The 15,459-nt window shown below is 46.4% G+C and overlaps 1 protein-coding gene across 2 annotated transcripts in view; it reads right to left on the bottom strand.

The window, feature by feature from the left end:
- Positions 1-15,459, bottom strand: part of HSD17B12 (hydroxysteroid 17-beta dehydrogenase 12) — a 71,275-nt gene that overhangs the window by 54,850 nt on the left and 966 nt on the right. The window lies entirely within an intron of this gene.

Here is a 15,459-nt window from a genome sequence, read left to right as displayed (position 1 = left end):
TTAATTTATTATTGTTATGAAATTGCCAGTATTATTATATTGGTGTGCAAGTATATATCAAATTTGGATGTCCCAATCAGCCAAATTGAGAACACCTAGCAGGCCAAATAATCACTCACAGCCATTCAACAGCTTCCCTGCACAGGCGGACGCTGGCCTAGGTGCTCGCTGTTGTGCCACTGGATAGGGAGAACTGTGAGGGTTGAGCCAACAACACGAATTAACAAAAGCCTCGAATATGTTGAAAACGAGGTTGTAATGATTCCTCGGGGTATTTTGTGTGAAAAACCCCTTCAATCTGGAATAAGGATTACCTCACACAGTCTATTGAATTAGCACTCAACGTGGCCACGCAGTCCCTTGACAGTAAAAAAAAAAAAAAAAGTGAACCGGACGTTATTTGTGGCACACGCGCCAACAGCAATCTCCCGCCAAGAAAAAGAGATAAGCTCCAACAGCCTTCCCTTAGGGCTAAACCGGTGGGGAAGGGTGAAATAACGAGGCGATTACACCTCCAACCCTAAACGGCGTTCTTAGAGGAAAGGAGAAACTGCGATACAACTCAGAAGAGAGCAAGAGAAAAAAAGCCTCACTGTTTGAATGATAAAGCGGCTCGGTGATTGTAATGGCAAGGGTAGGGCTAGCAGTTGGGGGGGACGAAATGAAATCGAAGCCTCTCTACGCTTAGGAGCGCTTCCTGGTAATGCGAACCCCAATGGCCAGATGGCAAGGGCAGCATCGTTAAGAAAAGAACAATTGACTATCTGCAAACCTTAAAGAGAATTCTCCTGTTTTGGCCAAGGATTAACGAGAAGCACTGCCTATCTCTCACAAGGCTGAGCCAAAACTGGGGAACGCTGGGGAGGAGTCCCGTGGAGGAGGAGGAGCATTCCGCAAATTAAGCCCAGCCTAGATAAGCAGAGACTGAAGCACCTCCCACTACTGGATGCTCTGAGCAGCTCGTGGGAGAATGAATTCTACATCTGTGGGGCTTGCTGGTTGCTTTGACAGTTAAGAGTCTGTAATCATTGCTAGAATAAATTAATAACACATATCTTACCAACAATTTTTCTGATTAAGCTGAAAAACAGTCAAAAGCAAGTTCTATAACTAAAGTGCAATTTAAACTTGATATCCCAAGTGTGTTAAGCCAAAATGCAAAGCAGAAAGCACTTTAAACAAAAAACAAAAGACCAAAGAATTGATTATAGACTTCAGAAGATGCAAAGCAGAGCCTCTCCCACTATATATCAATGGAGACTGTGTGGAAAGAGTTCATAGTTTTAAATTTCTAGGATCTCATATTTCTGACAACCTTACTTGGTCAGTCCACGCTATGGCCACTGCAAAGAAGACCCAACAGCACCTGCTCTTTCTGAGGCTGCTGAAAAAGAGTGGTCTGGGTGAGAAGTTGCTGGTTACTTTTTACCGTTCTACCATTGAGAGCATTTTGACATACTGTGTTACCATGTGGTATGCTGGATGTTCTGTAGTGAATAAGAAGATGCTCCAGAGAGTTAAAAACACAGCACAAAAAATCATTGGTTGTTCTCTTTCTTCTTTGGAAGAGATTGCGAAGACCAGACTCCTCTCTAGAGCACTAAAAATCTCCACAGACCACTCTCATCCTGGACATTCATATTTTGAACTGTTACCATCAGGGAGGCGTTATAGGTGTCTTAAAATGAGGACTAACAGACTGAGAAACAGTTTCTTTTACAAGGCAATTGTCTTGAATCAAACAATGCATATGTGATTTAGCCCTATGTATATAGTGGCATTTTTAAACTATCTAACTATATGTTTTAGACTAGGTTTTTAATTATTATTTTAATTATTTTAATTTTTAAATACTCTGTAGTGTGATTGTGATGTAGTGTTTGGGACACTGCACTAGCTTTCAAATTTCATTGTATGCAATGACAATAAAGCTATTCTATTCTATTCTATTCTATTCTATTCTATTCTATTCTATTCTATACAAACATTTCTTCTTACAAGCATCTTACAAGCCTCTATCAGGAAAATTTTGCTCATATGTCTACATCACCAATGCAAACATGAGATCTATCTGCAAAGCAAATAACTGCCTTGCATTTTCTTCCATATGGAGTAATTATCTGTCAAAAAAATTGACTCAAAAATAATATTAAATCAAGTTGGCAACTGGGACTACGTGGGAAGCTACAAATTAACACTTTAAAAAAATTGTTCAGAGCAATTCCTAATTAGAGAAAAGTTACAAACATACCAATTTTTTACTGTTTGGTTGAAAATCTACACAGAAGGCAACGGTTTCCAAGGAACACTACTTCTGGTTAAATAGAAATTGTAAAGTCATTCACAAATTAGCCAGCAGAGGTAGCAATATACTCTAAAAGCATTTTTCTGTAACAGGGTTAACACCTTTTTCAGATGCAGAATGCTATTATATGTTTTTGTAGAGGTACATTGAAAAAAACTTACTTTTAAATCTGTCCAAATATTATATTTCAGCACAAATTTCACAATTAAAAAAAATCTTGAGAAATGTCACTGATGCCATATGTGAATATCATGAGCAAATGCCCTTGTGCACTAGGTTGCTAAATCAAGCATACATGTTTACAGGCATAATTACATTCAAGACAAAATAGTTTGCCACTAAGCATATAGTATTATTTTTATTACATTGGTAAATTCTTTGTTTATTTTAAAAAAACTATGGTATTTAGAGGAATTGCTGGATAACCAGCATATGCATTTCATAATTTACATTACATATGCATCACATTTGTATTTCACACTTTTATAAAATCACTACAAGTCTACAGGTCTGCTTCTAGTTAAATTGTTCAAGGTTTCTTTTATCTTAAACAGTGAAATAGGATGGATTGATAACAACAACAAAGACAATAGCACTTGTCTGAACACCTCCTTGGGGAATTTAAGAAATTAAAAAAATCAGGGAGCACCTCAAGGCCAAGAAGATAGCCTTGAGTTCTAGAAGATTTATAGGATGGAACCTGTCTGCCTGGGGCCAGCAACCCTGAACAATGCCCCCCCCGCCGTAAAGGCTGGCATCTGTTGAGACCCTTATTCTGTCTGGCTCCATGAACCGATGGCTCTTTGTGATGGCATGGGATTGTCATCACCAAAAGGACCGAAGGACCTATGAAGGGATCTGAACTCTGACGGCTGACTCGTTCTTGCCCATTAAAATAGCAGAAGGAACCACTGACGGGTGTGGGCATGTAGGCGTGCCTACGGCACTATGTCGACGCTGGAGATAATATTCCTGAGCAGCTGTGACAGGAGAGACAGAGAAACAGTGTGAAGCTGTTGAACCCGGTTTATCCACTTGTTGAGACTCTCCTGTCTTTCTGGGGAAAGAACAACCTCTCAGCGAGTAGAGTAGATAATCGCCCCGAGGTGTAGAAGACAAATCGTCATAGAGGATGACTTTTGGCAGTTCTATGGAGAACCCCTACGCCTGCAAGAGCTGCATCGTGAGCTGCAGGTCGCAGTCGGCTGTCTGGACAGACGTTGATTGGATCAGAATGTTGTCCAGGTAGCATTGGATCCACACCGGTAGCTCAACGGGATGCTCCTCAAGCTGCCAAGAACTTGGTAAAGACCCTGGAGCCGATGAGGGACCAAATGGGAGGGTCTGGTACTGATAATGCCTGCCGTTGTAACGGAAGAGCAGGAACTGATGGAGAGGGGGCCAGATTGGGATGTGGAGGTATGCCTCCGTGAGGTCTATGGATGAGAGGATCGCCCTCCCAACCGCACTGCAGGATAGAATGCAGAGACTGCATCTTGAAACACCTGTAGGAGTGTTTGAGACTTGAGGTCGAGAATTGCTCTCCACCCCCACCCCACACCTAGGCCCTTGGGAACATAAAGGGGCAGGGCTAAGACCCCCATCCCCGCTGATCCTCTGGAACCAGTTGTATGGCTCTGATGTCCACCAGGTGTTGGATGGCTGTTGCCGTAAGGGCCGTTCTGGATCTGTCCCGAAAAATTGGACAGAAAACAAAAACCTTGGAGGAGGGGAGAGAAACTTGAGTTGGAGACCTGCTCTCCCAGATGTCCAATGTCCGATCGAACACCCAGGTGTCCGATGTTGATTACTCCCGTCTGGTTGCGAAGGAAGCCAGGCAACCTCCGACGGGAGGGGAGAGGAAGCAGATCTTTAGTGTAGGACCAAACCTCCCCCCCCCCCCAAAAGGGCCACTTACCAGAGAACTGCTGTTGTCTACCTGCTTGATCAGGTTGCTACTCCTGACAAGGAGGGAAAGATCTCTGGATCCTGGGGAAGCACAATCTGGTTTCAGATCTAAATGGTAGAGGTCCTGAATATGGCGCCTAGCGGAAGTCTGACTGCTTGTTTGAGGAGGATAGGATCTTCCGGTTGTCCCAGGTAAGGTTCCAGGGCCGCCCCAAACCGGTTGTCTCCTGAACATGGAGCAGATGCCAGCTTCCCCTTGCGATGGGAGGCTGTCTGCCAATTGCGCAGCCAGAGGAGGCATCTTGCTGCCACTGAGGGTGCCATTGCCCTTAAGGCAAATCTAACTGAATTTATGTGGCATTGGCAGTAAATTCCACTGCCGCAAAAATTTTATCTAAGTCCTAGTGCGACCTGTAATCGTTGCTCGGCCAGTGGACTTGTAGCTGGTGGAGCCACCACAAGAGCCTCGTAAAAAATGGAGGCTGCGGTGGAGGCCCACACCACCCAGGCTGCCGCTTGGTGGGTGCATTTGAGAATCTGCTCAGATCTCCTGTCCTCAGTTTGAGGACATCCTCTGGTTCAACTGGAGCTCCACAAGTGGAAAAAGTTGGGTACCACAGGTGAATCAATTGGGGGTGCTAACAAGGCATTGGCCAAGGAAGGGCCCACATTGTAGAACCTCTGTCTTGGAATGAGAGGCGCAGCCCTGATGCAGGAGAGGCACATTGGTCCTTTAGTAAGTCCAGAAATAGCTCCGGAGATGGGAGCACCTCGGTCTGGACAATAGGTTTGGTAAATAAGAGTCACCTTGGACAGAAGACTCTACTTGCTCCTCGGATGCTACCTCATCAGGCCCCAGTTGGGCCTAACTGAAGTCTTATAAAGGAGGGGTTTAAACAAAGATGGCCTGAATTCTGTCGCAAAGGTGGGTTGTTCAGGCCTAAAACCTTCCTCTCCAAAAGCTTGGATTTCCTGAGCTTCCCATCCTCTTCCTCAGAGATGGAGGATCTGCTATGCGCGGAGTAAAATAAAAAACCCCAGTCCCCATAATCTACCCCTTCAGGATGAGAAAACAGGGAACCCCTGCTCCTATGGTCTAGCATATCCCTGCTGGGCAGAGGGAAACCTGACAGAAGGCTGGGAGCAACCATGGCCCTCACCAGAAGGGTGGAGATATTGGAATCTGTCTGCAATGCCCTGCCTAACACTCATTGAGACCATATCCTAGAGGTCTTCAGGCCTATTGTCTTGGGGGGGGGGGGCTATTGGGCGAAGGCCAGAATCAGTGTATAAAGTAGTCTCCGCCCTATGCCTGTGTCTACCCTGAGCCAAAAAAACCCATGGATGCAAAGAATCTGGGCCCCAGTCAGCTTGTCTAAAACTAGGCCCAAACCATTGCAGATCTAGGGGGGAGGAGGCCTCAACCGGTCTCACAGGAGACCAGGCCTGCAAGTGACTGGTGGGACTGCTATCTACCCCTCCAGGTCTAGGATGGGCTCTGGGCAGGCCTGCAAATCCCTGATTGAGCGAGGGCCTGGCCTCTCAACTGCTCTAGATTTTTTTTTGGAAATTGTTTTTCTAAAGCAGCATGCCATTTCTTTCTGCTCTTAATTCTGACTTTGAGGTCTTCTTAGGAGCCAAGGCCTTGGCTCTAATTCTTGCTGCTGCCTCTTTGTTGATAGAATGGACTCTCTTTAGAATCCTTCTAGGGAATGGGCGTTGGTTCTTACCTGACACGCCCGTTCTCGGCGAGCTGCGAGGAGCATCCAGTGGGAGGTGCTGCAGTCTCCACTCTCACAGGCTGAGCTTGAATTGAGGAACGCTCCTCCTTCTCCACGTGACTCCTCCGTAGCGTTCCCCAGTTTTGCGAGGACGAGAAGAAAAAACCGTGTTCTCATCCTAACTAACTAATGGATCATTGGCCGAAACAAGATTCCCCACCAGACGGTGAAATTAGGGTGGGGCTGGATGCTCCTCGCAGCTCGCCGAGAACGGGTGTGTCAGGTAAGAACCAACGCCCATTCTCCATAGAGCTGCTCAGAGCATCCAGAGTGGGACATACCAAAGCTTGGCTGTCCTACAGGAGGGACTCCGTCCGGTTCGGAAGTCTCTCTGGGTCCTTGAAGACCCGCTGTAGGACTCGTCTGCCAAACGAGGCCTCCGCTGAGGCAAATATGTCGATCTTGTAATGCCTAATGAAGGGAGATGGGGAAGCCCAGGTGGCAGCCCGGCAAATATCAGTGATTGGGGCCTGGGTGGCCCAAGCTGCCGAAGTAGCCGCGATCCTAGTGGAATGTGCTGTTATTCCACCGGGTACTGGCAGAGCTTGTGACAAGTAAGATCTAGAGATAGTTGCTCTGATCCAGCAGCCGATAGTTGATGGGGATACTTTGTGACCCAGTGTCTTGGGCTGGAAGGAAAGGAATAGGGATTCAGACCTCCTAAAGGGCTGAGTGCGCTTGATATAAATGCGCAGGGCACGTCTCATGTCCAGGGTATGCTAAAGTGTTTCCCTATCCCGCAAGAGTCTGGGGCAAAATTTTGGGAGAATGAGTTCCTGTGCCCTGTGGAAGGCTGAGTTGACCTTGGACAAGAAGGTAGGGTCGGGCTGGAGAACCACCCGATCAGCGTGAAAAACGCAGAGGTCATTTCTAACTGATAAGGCTGCGATTTCCAATATCCGACGGGCAGGAGTAATGGCCACCAGGAACACAACTTTGAATGTTAAAAACTGGAGGGTGGACTCTCTTAGAGGCTCAAAGGGGTGTTTAGTGAGTGAAACAAGGACCTTATTAAGGTCCCAGGTAGGGTACTGGTGAACAGTCGGAGGGCACAAATTAGTGGCTCCTCTGAGGAATGCCTTAATGCGAGGGTGGTGGGAAAGGGAGCCAATGTTGTCGCAAGACATAACAGTTGTTAAGGCTGCGACCTGTCGTCTCAAGGTGTTAGGGGAAAGCCCTTTATTCAGTCCCTCTTGGACGAAATCCAAAATCTGAGCGATAGAGGGCGAGAGTGGGTTGACTTGGGATTTATGACACCATTTACAGAAACTATTCCAAGTGGCATCGTAGATTCGGGTGGTTGAGGGCCGCCTGGCGGCCAAGGTGGTGTCAATAACCTGGTTAGAGAACTTCTCATTCCTTAAGCGGTTCCGCTCAACCCCCATACGGCTAACTGGAGCCATTGGGGATCCGGATGCAGAAGGGGCCCCTGAGAGAGAGAGATCCTGTCCGGAGGGATCCTCCGGGGGGGGCTACTGATAGATTGCGGAGGTCCACAAACCACGGGCTCCTGGGCCAGTAGGGGGCCACCAGAAGCAGTTCCGCCTTCTCATGGATCAATTTTTGGATGACTCTGGGAACTAGGGCTAGTGGGGGGAATGCGTATAGGAGCCCTGAGGGCCAGGGACAACGTAGCGCGTTGTGACTCTCCGCCCCATGGGAAAGGTACCTCGAGAAGAATCTTGGGAGTTGTGCATTGAGTGGGGATGCGAAAAGGTCCACTACCGGTTGACCGAAGATTGTGGACGCCTCCCTGAACAGTGACGGGTGGAGGCGCCATTCTGACTGGTCCACCGTGGCCCTGCTCAACCAGTCTGCCTGGATGTTTGAAACTCCTGAGATATGCTCTGCTTTGAGAGAGAGGAGATTGGACTCCGCCCAACGACAGAGGCGCTCGGCCTCTCTCATCAACTGTATGGACTGTGTGCCCCCTTGTCTGTTGATGTGTGCCTTGGCTGTGACGTTGTCCGTGAGAATAAGGACATGACGTCCGCGTACCTGAGGGAGGAATCTGCGCAAGCCAGGTGTACGGCGTGAAGTTCCAACCAGTTTATACTGCATACTTGTTCTGTCTCCGACCATCTGCCCTATGCCCTGAGCGAGTGGACATGAGTGCCCCATCCGGATAGGCTGGCGTCTGTGGTGAGGGTGAGCCTCTGGGGCTCTTTGAAGTAATGACCTTTGGTGATGGCGGGGTTGGTCCACCAGAGGAGGGACATGAGGACCTTTCGAGGTACCCTGACCATGGATTTCAAATTGCTTCTGCCGGATCTTTGAAATGGAAGCAGGAACCACTGTAGGGATCTGGTGTGTAAACGGGCCCAGGGAACAATGGAAATGCATGAAACCATCTTACCTAATAACTTAGACAAGTCTAATAGAGTTACCTTTTTTGATCGCCTGATCTGTTTTACAGATTTCTGGATACTAAGGAGTCTTTCCGAGGATAGGAAGACCCTTCCTTTGACTGTATCGATTACGGACCCCAAGTGGGTAATTCGGGTAGATGGTGACAGTTGGCTCTTTTGCCAGTTTATAAGGAACCCATGGTCTTGGAGGGCAGAGAGAGTAATTCTGGTGTCCCTCTCTGCTTGACGTCTGGAGGGGGACAGGATGAGGATATCATCCAGGTAACAGTGGAGGCGTACGGAAAGGTTCCTAAGGTGAGCCGCTAGCGCTGCGAGGACCTTGGTAAAGGTCCTAGGGGCAAGGGCCAACCCAAAGGGGAGGGCCACATATTGGAAGTGGTGATTATTGTAACAAAACCTGAGGAATTTGTAATGGGAGGGCCGGATTAGGATGTGTAAATACGCTTCTGAAAGGTCTATAGAGGAGAGCCAGTCCCCTTGCCTGGTACCCAAGAGAATAGACTGTAAGGTGTGCATCTTAAACTTGCGATGGATCAGGTAACGATTAAGTCGTTTTAGGTCTAAGATTGCCCTCCATCCACCTGAATGTTTGGGAACCACGAAGAGGTGGGAGTAAAAACCCCACCCTCGTTGAGAGGGTGGGACGGGTTGGATAGCCTGTATGTCGAGGAGATGCCGAATAGCGGAATCCATCAAATTGCGTTTGGTGGGGTCCTTCGAAGGGGGGGATGCCATGAAAAAGTCGGAGGGGGCGGACTGAAATTCAAGGGCGAGACCGAATCTGATGGTGTCTCTAACCCAGGCATCGGAGGTAGAGGAATCCCATTGGTCGGCAAAATGTCTGAGACGTCCGCCAATGGGGGGGAGGTACGGGATCTATCTTGGGCGCCGGAAGGGTCTCCCACCTGATCCCCTAAAAGGTCTTTTGTAGCTGCCGCCCCTTCTACTCCTGTCGCCTGAGTCGGCTCGATCCTGGGGTTGGGGTGGCCGAAAGGAATGGGGTCTCGGGTACCTGGGCAGGAAGGAAGACTGGTAGAAGGGTCGAAAGGACCCTCTCCGAAAGGGCTGAGGGGCTCTGGGTTCTGATCTCCGAAAAAGAGAGGAGAGAAATTTTTTCTTGCTTCGGCTCTCAACCAACAGGGGTTCCAGAGCTGGGCCAAATAATTTGTCTCCCTTAATGGGAGCAGTGGCCAATTTGACTTTGTTTTTGATGTCCGCCTGCCAGTGTTTGAGCCAGAGCAGGTGGCGGGCTGTGACATGTGAAGTTATAGCTCTAGTGGAAAACTTAACTGAATGGTAGGTGGCGTCGGCCGAGAATTCTGCTGCGTCCGCAAGCTTAGTGATGTCCTGATGCGCCCTTACATTAGAGGTGGGGACATGCTGTTTTAATTGGTGAAGCCACCGGATCGAAGACCTGGTGAAAAAGGAAGCGGCCGTGGCCGATCTAATGGCCCAAGCGTCAGATTGGTGAGCCCGGCGCAAGGCCAGTTCAGCCCGCTTGTCTTCGGGTTTCAGAGCCTCCAGAGCATCACTTGGGGTGGAGGAGGATGCTAAGCCATCAACCTCGGGGGTATTTAGTAGGCTAGAGAAGTCTGAATCGAGGTTGAAAAATCTCTTATCCTGGCTGGATGGGGCGGGAGGGGCCCCTGTGGAAGCCAGCTGTTTTGATACCAGGTCGGAAAAAATAGGCGGAGTCGGAATGACTTCAGCCTCCACAACAGGCTGCTTAAAAATGGAATCCTCTGGACCTTCCACTGAGGAAGGGGGGTCAAAGGGAGACTGTGTGTACAGGCCAGAGATGTTTTTGGCCTTAAAGAGTAGTGATTTATACAGGTGTGGCTTGAACAAACCCACAAAAGTGGGTTGGTTGGGGGTGAGGCCCTCATCCTCGGACATCTCCCCCTCCATTGGCTCCGTCTCCGATAGGGGTTCACTGTAATGTGTCGACCCCAATTCGAATTCTTCCTCCTCCCTGAATTGACCCAGACCCCCTTCCTCCTCCTCCTGCTCCCTTTCTGGGAGAGGGCTGTCCCTCTGTGAGAGTACCTGACCATGGGGAGGATCCGATCTGGGCAGGGATCTGACAGATAGAGACTCATGTTCGGGGGCCATTGGAAAGAAGCCGGGTCTGGACATCTGCTGGAGACCTTCCGCAATCCCTTGGCGGATAGCCAGCTCCATCCATGATCTCACTTGCTCTGGAACCTCGACTATGGAAGGTTCCTCTTGGCGCAGACCAGCGGCTGTAGGAGTAAAGGTAGCTTTGGGTGTCCGTCTGGTCGTTGTTCCAGAAGCCTGATGACCCTGGGGTGAGCTGCGCCTGGATAGGGAAGAATAGTCTGGAGGAGGGGGGGTTGAGTAGAGGTGGAAGGAGTGGAGGGTGGGAGGGCTGGAGGCACTGAGCGTGACTCCCTGGTTCGCCTGTCGATTTCCTTCTCCAATGCCTTATGGCGCCTTAAGGCGTCCCTCTGAGAGGCCTTGGAAGTTTCCTTAGCCTGTCTGCGCAAATGGTGAGATTTAGATTTGGCCTTCAAAGAAGGGCCTTTAGAAGAATTGTCATCTGCCATTTTAAGAAGTAATGAGCGTATACAAGGATACTAAAGGCGGTTGGCTCGCCTAGGGTTCGACCTGCAGCAAAGGCCGGGTGTCCTTTCAATTAGTCCACGCCCCCCCTTTTGGAATTTTGATATGTATTATGATATATAAATATATATTATTATTATTATTATTTTATATATAAAAATATATAAATCTGAACTGGTATAAATTTGGATCTTGGTCCAATAAGAGGAGTAACAACTTTGGCTGTTAGAAACTAGCAAAAAAATTATAAAAGGAAGATAAATTGATCAATTATCCAATTAGCCGAATGAACGCCTGAGGCCAAAGGGAAAAGAGAGAGATAAGGCCTCCAGCAGCTGTCCTCCCAGGCGGAACTGGGGGGGGGGGTGCTGCTATTACTTCGCCCGCTGAGTCTGGCTGCAGGATAGGCCAACAATATATACAGAAAAAAACCAAAAAGGAGTTACAGGAATCCAATTATGAGGAAAAATGCTCTAAGCAGGCTGATAAGGCCTATTTTGGTGAGCTAAGGTGGCCCGCAGCAGTAAATCAGCAAGAAACAGAAAAACAAAATGGCGCCCGACCACGAGGCGGCGCCCAAAATGGCGGACGCCTACTGAGCTAGGGTGTCGGGGCCTCTCAGGGGCGGAATTATGCTCCTCCAGCAAGCTCAGAATGCGGAGAGGGGCAGCAAAGGAGAGAGTCGTCTCTTCCTTAGAGGATCGGCGTTCGTGGGGGGGGAACCAGCGGCGCTTTAAAAGCACAAGAAAATCAAGCCACTAACAAGGGCGGCGTGGAAAGCGGCAGGGAGAGGTTTAGATCAAGGATGGGGGGTTAGCGCGAGAGCGCTGCTAAACCGCCCGCTTTTTTCCCCCTAAGGGGCGAAGAAAACGCTCCCCTGAAGTTAGTGGAGGAATCCAATTGTGCAGAGGCTAGAGGAAAAAAACCAATCAAACCTGATAGCCAGAAAATAAGAAGAGATCCTGAATCGGCCAAGGAGCTTATTCAGAAACAGCCTGTCTCTCACGAGGCTGAGCATAAACTGGGGAACTCTACGGAGGAGTCACGTGGAGGAGGGTTCCTCAATTCAAGCTCAGCCTGTGAGAGCGGAGACTGAAGCACCTCCTACTCTGGATGCTCCGAGCAGCTCTATGGAGAATTCCGAGCCCTGGGTTATCTCCAGGCTCAATGTTCCAGCTTGGGCCCCACTTATCTTCCAAAGTTCTAGGAAACAACACTAGATGTACTGACAGCTCCTCACAAGTTGTTTTGTCCTAGGTGTGGACCTAAGAGATCTGGATCGACATTGAGAGGGCCAAGAAATTGGTGCTAGATAACAGCCCAATCCCAAAATGGCTGACTGCCACATGCTGGGGGCCGATAGAAAATCCCTGTCAGGGACGGTCTATGGAGCCCGGCAAGGCTCCCAGGGTCTGGCCTGTGTCTTCTGTGGACCACTGCCAGGCGCTGACTTTGAAGCCCAAGCCACCAGCTGAGAGAATCAGACGAAAGATACAACCTGGCCCGTGTCTTCTAAGAGCCTCGCCGCCAGGCACTATATCAGAGGCCCAACCAACAGCTGTGAGCCACAGATAAGAATCGGGGCCTGTGCGCTGTTAAAGGAGACCACGGTCTCCACCTTTAGAGCTTCGCGCTTCACAAAACTGCATGGGAGGCTCACCCAAGCTCTTCCAGCCTAGACTCACGATTTTGACGCTGAAGCTTCGTCACAATGAAAACCAGAGAGCAAATCTCTGCTCTCCGTGGAGGCGCAGCTCTACCGGGTCCCCGGGAGCTGCGCTGTTGATTTTGCTGATTTTTCTGCCTTGCACAAGAACTCTGATGCTAAGACTAGCTTTGAGACTCCAGAGACTCTAGCTCAACTTCAAGGAAGCTGAGTCAAAAAGCTGAGGATAGCACCAGAAGCTGGCTTTTTATAGTGTGGCAGACTCAGCTCGTCAACATCATAAGGAGGAGTCTAACCCATTGCTGGACTCTTGATGCAGTGTGGAGAACAAAAGGGATTAATCAACTAGCCTCAAACACCTGGGGGAAGGGGGTTGAGAGAAGCTAGGTCTTAACGGTTTTCCTAAAGGCAACCAAATTTGGGGGGACTGCTCTAGAACAGAGGTCCCCAACCGGTGCAGCTAGATTCTGGAAGATTTTGCAACATGTTGCAATAGTCTAATTGGGAAATGGTTAAGGCATGAAATGAGCATCCAATTTAGGAATGAGTACAACTCAGTCATCAAATATTATTCAAATTCACCCTGCCCCCACCCACCCACTATACTACTCACTGCTCTTCAAAAAAGAGCTGTGAGTGCAAAAGAATCCCTGATTTGCATAATCACCTTAACCAAAAGCAAAACCAGAAATGCTCCAATGCCCCGAAATCTGGATCTGAGGAACCCAAACCCTATCAGGATTTAAGCTGCAACCTGTTGTTTCTCATTCAGATACAGGGACAGAAATACTCTGAGCTGTCCAAGGAGGAAATTTCATCATTGGGGCACTTGTATCAAGAGTGCTGTCAGATGCCTAAAAAAAGCAGCCTGAGTATATTTTAATTTACCAGCCAGCAGAAATTAATTCAGATATGTGATTGATTTCACTCTGTAATGCTCAGCTAGCAGAGATACACAGCTTAAGGCACTAAGCACAATTAGTATTCTTTGAAAAACTACATAGTCTGCCAACTTCAAATTCCCTTAACTGGAAGCCAAAGTGTCTCTTGAACATATAACCAAAGTGATAAACTTATGTGGAAGTTTACATTCATTCGCTTTGGTTCTGTACTGTGTAACTTCTAAGCAGAACTTAGCAAAGAGGCCCAGACATACACAAGCTTCACTGGGGAAAAAGGATACTGTACATTAATGGAAATAATGGGTTACTATAGAGAAAACTCAGTTATCTGTTTTGTTTTCTATAATGTATCTTTATAATGTTCCACAGATCTATTATAATGGATAGTTGATATAAAATGGTGCAAGTAGTTCCTACAGAGTGTGTATTGCTATGACAGAGGAAGAAGACAAAGTGGAAAAGGAAATGGAAAAAGAGAAATGAACACTGAAAGAAGAATGCTAAGGTTCAGATATAGAGAAGTTAGTGATGGACAAAGAGAAAAGTGAATACTATAAAATTTGTGAGCGGAAGAAAATTAATAGTTATATTGATCTGGTTAGAGCAAGGATAAGGAATAAATGATACCCATTTTGTTGAAGCCACCCTGGTCTTCATGATACCTTACAAAGATCTTTAAAAAGTATTAACACAGAAGATAAAATATTTAAATTTAAAATGCACTTATCAAGAAAATCATCTTCACAAAAACTAGATATAATCTACCATTTTGAATAAAAATATCAAAACAAAGAAGTTAAATAGGTAAACATCATTTAATAAAATCAACCGAAAGTAAAGCAAAATATCATATAACTGAAATGCAAGTTTAATATACAACCATAATTGAAATACTGCCTAAAATTCTTGTAAATTATCTCCACAAAGAGATATACCAAAGCTAGAAAAATACAGAAAAGGACAATTAACATGGATATTTGAAGCTTAAAAGGAAGAGTAGGAAAAGACTTACAAAAATAATTATTTAGATCTAATCATTATGGCTGAAAAGCTTCTCAATATCATATATCAGGGAACTATTGCAAGGGAGTGTTATTGAAGGTAATTTAGGAAGTAAATTCTGGATCTGAATTAAGAATTAACACAGAATTATAGAGTAAAAACCAGTGGAGAAAGAAAAACAGGGGGGGGGGAAAGTATGCTGAATGATGTAGATAGAGAACAGAGTAGCAACTGAATATGTTTCTCTTTTTTGTCATTAACATAATAGTATTCTTTCAGACTCTTAAAAATACAGTCAAGTAGTGTTCCCCTGTAATATATACAATTCTTATCACTGTTAAAAAAAAAAAACTTTGCAAGAGTTTAACAAATTCGACTTGTGCAAATGACATGACATACGCTTAAAGCAAAATTTCTTTAAAGATAAAACATATGTCATGTAAAAATTTTAATTTTTAATTAAATAATTTTAATTTTGTAAATATGAGTTGCACATTAATTCATACACTATGAATAATTGAAACTAAGCCCATTTCCTTTAAAGAAAAAGTCAACTGTGGGAAAGTACAAATGTTAACAATGCAGTTTGTACCTGGTCCATGATAATGGAACATTCAGCATTTCTTTTTGTTTCTATTACCTATTTTTTAAATTAAATGTATCATTTTGAATACATGCCAGTTACACTAAAGTGTGAGAGCTTTGACGTTTCAGACTTAAGACCTGTAGAAACAGGAAGGATTTTGCTCTTAGAATGCCACACTGCCATTGAAATTTATTTATTTATTTATTGAATTTATATGCAAATGTAAGAAATACTGCAAATATAAGCTTAATAAGTAGCCCTTCTAGCAAAGAAATTAAAGGAAAATGATGATCAGCCTCATAGCCCTTTGATGTGCTGTTCAAAAGATTACAGGATTTCGATTTCTTTCCATCAATA

Source organism: Notechis scutatus, chromosome 1, assembly GCF_049901735.1.
Source record: "Notechis scutatus isolate UNSWTSFEM ecotype Mainland chromosome 1, rNotScu1.2, whole genome shotgun sequence".
Taxonomy (NCBI): domain Eukaryota; kingdom Metazoa; phylum Chordata; class Lepidosauria; order Squamata; family Elapidae; genus Notechis; species Notechis scutatus.
Note: the sequence above shows the minus strand (reverse complement) of the source record. Positions and strands in the feature narration are given on the sequence as shown.